This window comes from Anabrus simplex, chromosome 8 (assembly GCF_040414725.1).
Source record: "Anabrus simplex isolate iqAnaSimp1 chromosome 8, ASM4041472v1, whole genome shotgun sequence".
NCBI classification, from domain to species: domain Eukaryota; kingdom Metazoa; phylum Arthropoda; class Insecta; order Orthoptera; family Tettigoniidae; genus Anabrus; species Anabrus simplex.
Genome location: NC_090272.1, coordinates 223,069,261 through 223,075,204, shown reverse-complemented (window position 1 = coordinate 223,075,204; position 5,944 = coordinate 223,069,261). Strand labels below are relative to the sequence as shown.

General features: G+C 53.5%; 2 non-coding genes across 2 annotated transcripts; both read left to right on the top strand.

Moving 5' to 3' along the window:
- The first annotated feature begins 963 nt into the window (after nucleotides 1-963).
- On the top strand, nucleotides 964-1,035 carry TRNAI-UAU (transfer RNA isoleucine (anticodon UAU)). Its single transcript has one exon. It is a non-coding gene; the product is annotated as a tRNA-Ile (tRNA).
- Nucleotides 1,036-5,334: 4,299 nt separating this feature from the next.
- On the top strand, nucleotides 5,335-5,406 carry TRNAL-CAA (transfer RNA leucine (anticodon CAA)). Its single transcript has one exon. It is a non-coding gene; the product is annotated as a tRNA-Leu (tRNA).
- Nucleotides 5,407-5,944: the final 538 nt, after the last annotated feature.

The window sequence follows — 5,944 nt, the reverse complement described above, 5'->3', positions numbered from 1 at the left end:
CAGGGTCGCGCAGTGGAAGCGTGCTGGGCCCATAACCCAGAGGTCCGTGGATCGAATCCACGCTCTGCTAAAGTTATTTCAACACAAATTGTCTCACACTACAGCCCGAGCCTCGAGCAAGACGCGCTCTCACCGCAGCAGAGTGGGGCAGTGGAAACGTGCTGGGCCCATAACCCGGAGGTCCGTGGATCGAAACCACGCTCTGCTAAAGTTATTTCAACACAAAATGTCTCGCACTACAGCCAGAGCCTCGAGCAAGACGAGCTCCACTCGCAGCCGAGTAGCGCAGTGGAAGCATGCCTGACAAATAATCCAGATGTCCGCGGGACGAGACCCCGTTTTACTAACGTCTTTAAACACAATAATGTCTCACACTACAGTCAGAGCCTGGATCAACATGCGGTGTTCTCGCAGCAGAGTGGCGCAGTTGAAGCGTGCTGGGCCCATAACCCAGAGGTCCGTGGATCGAATCCACGCTCTGCACCAGTTATTTCAACACAATGTCTCAAACTACAGCCAGAGCCTGGTGCAATACGCCCTGCCCTCGCAGCAGAGTAGCGCAGTGGAAGCATGCCGGGCCGATAATCCAGATGTCCGGGCTACGAGACACCGTTTTACTAACGGTTCTAAAACACAATAATGTCTCACACTACAGTCAGAGCCTGGAGGAAGATGCGACGTTCTCGCAGCAGAGTGGCGCAGTGGAAGCGTGCTGGGCCCATAACCCAGAGGTCCGTGGAATGAAACCACGCTCTGCTAAACTTACATAACACAATAACGTCTCAAAATACAGCCAGAGCCTGGTATAAGACGCCCAATCACCGCAGCAGAGTGGCGCAGTGGAAGCGTGCTGGGGCGAAAAGCCAGAAGTCCGTGGGTCGAAACCATGCTCCGCTAAAGTTATTTCAACACAAAATGTCTCACACTACAGCCAGAGCCTCGAGCAGGACGCCCTCTCACCGCAGCAGAGTGGCACAGTGGTAGCGTGCTGGGCATATAACCCAGAGGTCCGTGGATCGAAACCACGCTCTGCTAAAGTTATTTTAACACAATAATGTCTGACACTACAGCCAGAGCCTGGTGCAATACGCCCTGCCCTCGCAGCAGAGTAGCGCAGTTTAAGCATGCCGGGCCGATAATCCAGATGTCCGGGCTACGAGACACCGTTTTACTATCATCATCATCATCATCATCTGTTTACCCTCCAGGGTTGGCTTTTCCCTCGGACACAGCGAGGGATCCCACCTCTACCGCCACCGTTTTACTAACGGTTCTAAAACACAATAATGTCTCAAATTGCAGTCAGAGCCTGGAGCAAGATGCGACGTTCTCGCAGCAGAGTGGCGCAGTGGAAGCGTGCTGGGCCCACAACCCAGAGGTCCGTGAAATGAAACCACGCTCTGCTAAAGTTACATAACACAATAAAGTCCCAAAATACAGCCAGAGCCTGGTATAAGACTCCCAATCACCGCAGCAGAGTGGCGCAGTGGAAGCGTGCTGGGGCGAAAAGCCAGAAGTCCGTCGGTCGAAACAATGCTCCGCTAACGTTATTTCAACACAAAATGTCTCACACTACAGCCAGAGCCTCGAGCAGGACGCCCTCTCACCGCAGCAGAGTGGCACAGTGGTAGCGTGCTGGGCCCATAACCCAGAGGTCCGTGGATCGAAACCACGCTCTGCTAAAGTTGTTTCAACACAAAATGTTTCACACTACAGCCAGAGACTCGAGCAAGCAGCGCCGCTCTCGCAGCAGAGTGGCGCAGTTGAAGCCTGCTGGGCCCATAACCCAGAGGTCCGTGGGTCGAATCCACGCTCTGCTAAAGTTATTTCAACACAAAATGTCTCACACTACAGCCAGTGCCTCGAGCAAGACGCGCCCTCACAGCAGCAGATTGGCGCAGTGGGAGCGTGCTGGGCCCATAACCTAGAGGGCCGTGGATCGAAACCACGCTCTGCTAAAGTAATTTCAACACGAAATGACTCGCACTACAGCCAGAGCCTCGAGCAAGGCGCCCTGCACTCGCAGCCGAGTAGCGCAGTGGAAGCATGCCTGACAAGTAATCCAGATGTCCGGGGGACGAGACCCCGTTTTAGTAACCTTTTTAAACACAATAATGTCCCACACTACAGTTAGAGCCTGGATCAACATGCGGTGTTCTCGCAGCAGAGTGGCGCAATGGAAGCGTGCTGGGCCCATAACCCAGAGGTCCGTGGATCGAAACCACGCTCTGCTAAGTTTATTTCAGCACAATAATATCTCACACTACAGCCAGAGCCTGGAGGAAGACTCGCTACCCTCGCAGCAGAGTGCCGCAGTGTTCTCTTGTGGGCCCATAAATCAGAGGTCCGTGGATCGAAACCGGGGTCGGCTAACGTTTTCTTAACACAATAATGACTCATAATACAGCCAGAGCCTCGAGCAGGACGCCCTCTCACCGCAGCAGAGTGGCACATTGGTAGCGTGCTGGGCCCATAACCCAGAGGTCCGTGGAATGAAACCACGCTCTGCTAAAGTTACATAACACAATAAAGTCTCAAAATACAGCCAGAGCCTGGAGCAAGCAGCGCACGCTCGCAGCAGAGTAGCGCAGTGGAAGCATGCCGGGCCGATAATCCAGATGTCCGGGCTACGAGACACCGTTTTATTAACGGTTCTAAAACACAATAATGTCTCACACTGCAGTCAGAGCCTGGAGCAAGATGCGACGTTCTCGCAGCAGAGTGGCGCAGTGGAAGCGTGCTGGGCCCACAACCCAGAGGTCCGTGGAATGAAACCACGCTCTGCTAAAGTTACATAACACAATAAAGTCTCAAAATACAGCCAGAGCCTGGTATAAGACGCCCAATCACCGCAGCAGAGTGGCGCAGTGGAAGCGTGCTGGGGCGAAAGGCCAGAAGTCCGTCGGTCGAAACCATGCTCCGCCAAAGTTATTTCAAAACAAAATGTCTCACACTACAGCCAGAGCCTCGAGCAAGACGCCATCTCACCGCAGCAGAGTGGCGCAGTTCGAGCGTGCTTGGCCCATAACCCAGAGGTCCGTGAATCGAAACCACGCTCTGCTAAAGTTATTTTAACACAATAATGTCTCACACTACAGCCAGAGCCTGGTGCAATACGCCCTACCCCTCGCAGCAGATTAGCGCAGTGGAAGCATGCCGGGCCAATAATCCAGATGTCCGGGCTACGAGACCCCGTTTTACTAACGGTTTTTAAAACACAATAATATCTCACACTACAGTCAGAGCCTGGAGCAAGACGCGACGTTCTCGCAGCAGAGTGGCGCAGTGGAAGCGTGCTGGGCCCATAACCCAGAGGTCCGTGGATCGAAACCACGCTCTGCTAAAGTTATTTCAACACAAAATGTCTCACACCACAGCCAGAGCCTCGAGCAAGTCGCGCTCTCACAGCAGCAGAGTGGCGCAGTGGAAGCGTGCTGGGCCCATAACCCAGAGGTCCGTGGATCGAAACCACGCTCTGCTAAAGTTATTTTAACACAATAATGTCTCACACTACAGCCAGAGCCTGGTGCAATACGCCCTTCCCCTCGCAGCAGATTAGCGCAGTGGAAACATCCCGGGCCGATAATCCAGATGTGCGGGGGACGAGACCCCGTTTTATTTAAACACAATAATGTCTCACACTACAGTCATAGCCTGGAGCAAGATGAGACGTTCTCGCAGCAGAGTGGCGCAACGGAAGCGTGTGGGCCCATAACCCAGAGGTCCGTGGATCGAATCCACGCTCTGCTCAAGTTATTTCAACACAATGTCTCAAACTACAGCCAGAGCCTGGTGCAATACGCCCTGCCCTCGCAGCAGAGTAGCGCAGTGGAAGCATGCCGGGCCGATAATCCAGATGTCCGGGCTACGAGACACCGTTTTACTAACGGTTCTAAAACACAATAATGTCTCACACTACAGTCAGAGCCTGGAGGAAGATGCGACGTTCTCGCAGCAGAGTGGCGCAGTGGAAGCGTGCTGGGCCCATAACCCAGAGGTCCGTGGAATGAAACCACGCTCTCCTAAAGTTACATAACACAATAACGTCTCAAAATACAGCCAGAGCCTGGTATAAGACGCCCAATCACCGCAGCAGAGTGGCGCAGTGGAAGCGTGCTGGGGCGAAAAGCCAGAAGTCCGTGGATCGAAACCATGCTCCGCTAAAGTTATTTCAACACAAAATGTCTCACACTACAGCCAGAGCCTCGAGCAGGATGCCCTCTCACCGCAGCAGAGTGGCACAGTTGTAGCGTGCTGGGCATATAACGCAGAGGTCCGTGGATCGAAACCACGCTCTGCTAAAAGTATTTTAATACAAAAATGTCTCACTCTACAGCCAGAGCCTGGAGCAAGCAGCGCACGCTCGCAGCAGATTGGCGCAGTTCAAGCGTGCTGGGCCCATAACCCAGAGGTCCGTGGATCGAATCCACGCTCTGCTAAAGTTATTTCAACACAATGCCTCCAACTACAGCCAGAGCCTGGTGCAATACGCCTTGCCCTCGCAGCAGAGTAGCGCAGTGGAAGCATGCCGGGCCGATAATCCAGATGTCCGGGCTACGAGACACCGTTTTACTAACGGTTCTAAAACACAATAATGTCTCACACTCCAGTCAGAGCCTGGAGCAAGATGCGACGTTCTCGCAGCAGAGTGGCGCACTGGAAGCGTGCTGGGCCCACAACCCAGAGGTCCGTGGAATGAAACCACGCTCTGCTAAAGTTACATAACACAATAAAGTCTCAAAATACAGCCAGAGCCTGGTATAAGACGCCCAATCACCGCAGCAGAGTGGCGCAGTGGAAGCGTGCTGGGGCGAAAAGCCAGAAGTCCGTCGGTCGAAACCATGCTCCGCCAAAGTTATTTCAACACAAAATGTCTCACACTACAGCCAGAGCCTCGAGCAGGACGCCCTGTCACCGTAGCAGAGTGGCACAGTGGTAGCGTGCTGGGCCCATAACCCAGAGGTGCGTGGATCGAAACCACGCTCTGCTAAAGTTGTTTCAACACAAAATGTCTCACACTACAGCCAGAGCCTCGAGCAAGACGCCATCTCACCGCAGCAGAGTGGCCCAGTTCGAGCGTGCTGGGCCCATAACCCAGAGGTCCGTGGTTCGAAACCACGCTCTGCTAAAGTTATTTTAACACAATAATGTCTCACACTACAGCCAGAGCCTGGTGCAATACGCCCTGCCCTCGCAGCAGAGTAGCGCAAAGGAAGCATGCCGGGCCAATAATCCAGATGTCCGGCTACGAGACCCCGTTTTACTAACGGTTTTTAAAACACAATAATGTCTCACACTACAGTCAGAGCCTGGAGCAAGACGCGACGTTCTCGCAGGAGAGTGGCGCAGTGGAAGCGTGCTGGGCCCAAAACCCAGAGGTCCGTGGTTCGAAACCACGCTCTGCTAAAGTTATTTCAACACAAAATGTCTCACACCACAGCCAGAGCCTCGAGCAAGTCGCGCACTCACAGCAGCAGAGTGGCGCAGTGGAAGCGTGCTGGGCACATAACCCAGAGGTCCGTGGATCGAAACCACGCTCTGCTAAAGTCATTTTAACACAATAATGTCTCACACTACAGCCAGAGCCTGGTGCAATACGCCCTTCCCCTCGCAGCAGATTAGCGCAGTTGAGACATCCCGGGCCGATAATCCAGATGTCCGGGGGACGAGACCCCATTTTATTTAAACACAATAATGTCTCACACTACAGCCAGAGCCTGGTGCAATACGCCCTTCCCCTCGCAGCAGATTAGCGCAGTGGAAACATCCCGGGCCGATAATCCAGATGTCCGGGGGACGAGACCCCGTTTTATTTAAACACAATAATGTCTCACACTACAGTCATAGCCTGGAGCAAGATGCGACATTCTCGCAGCAGAGTGGCGCAGCGGAAGCGTGTGGGCGCATAACCCAAAGGTCCGTTGATCGAAACCATGCTCTGCTA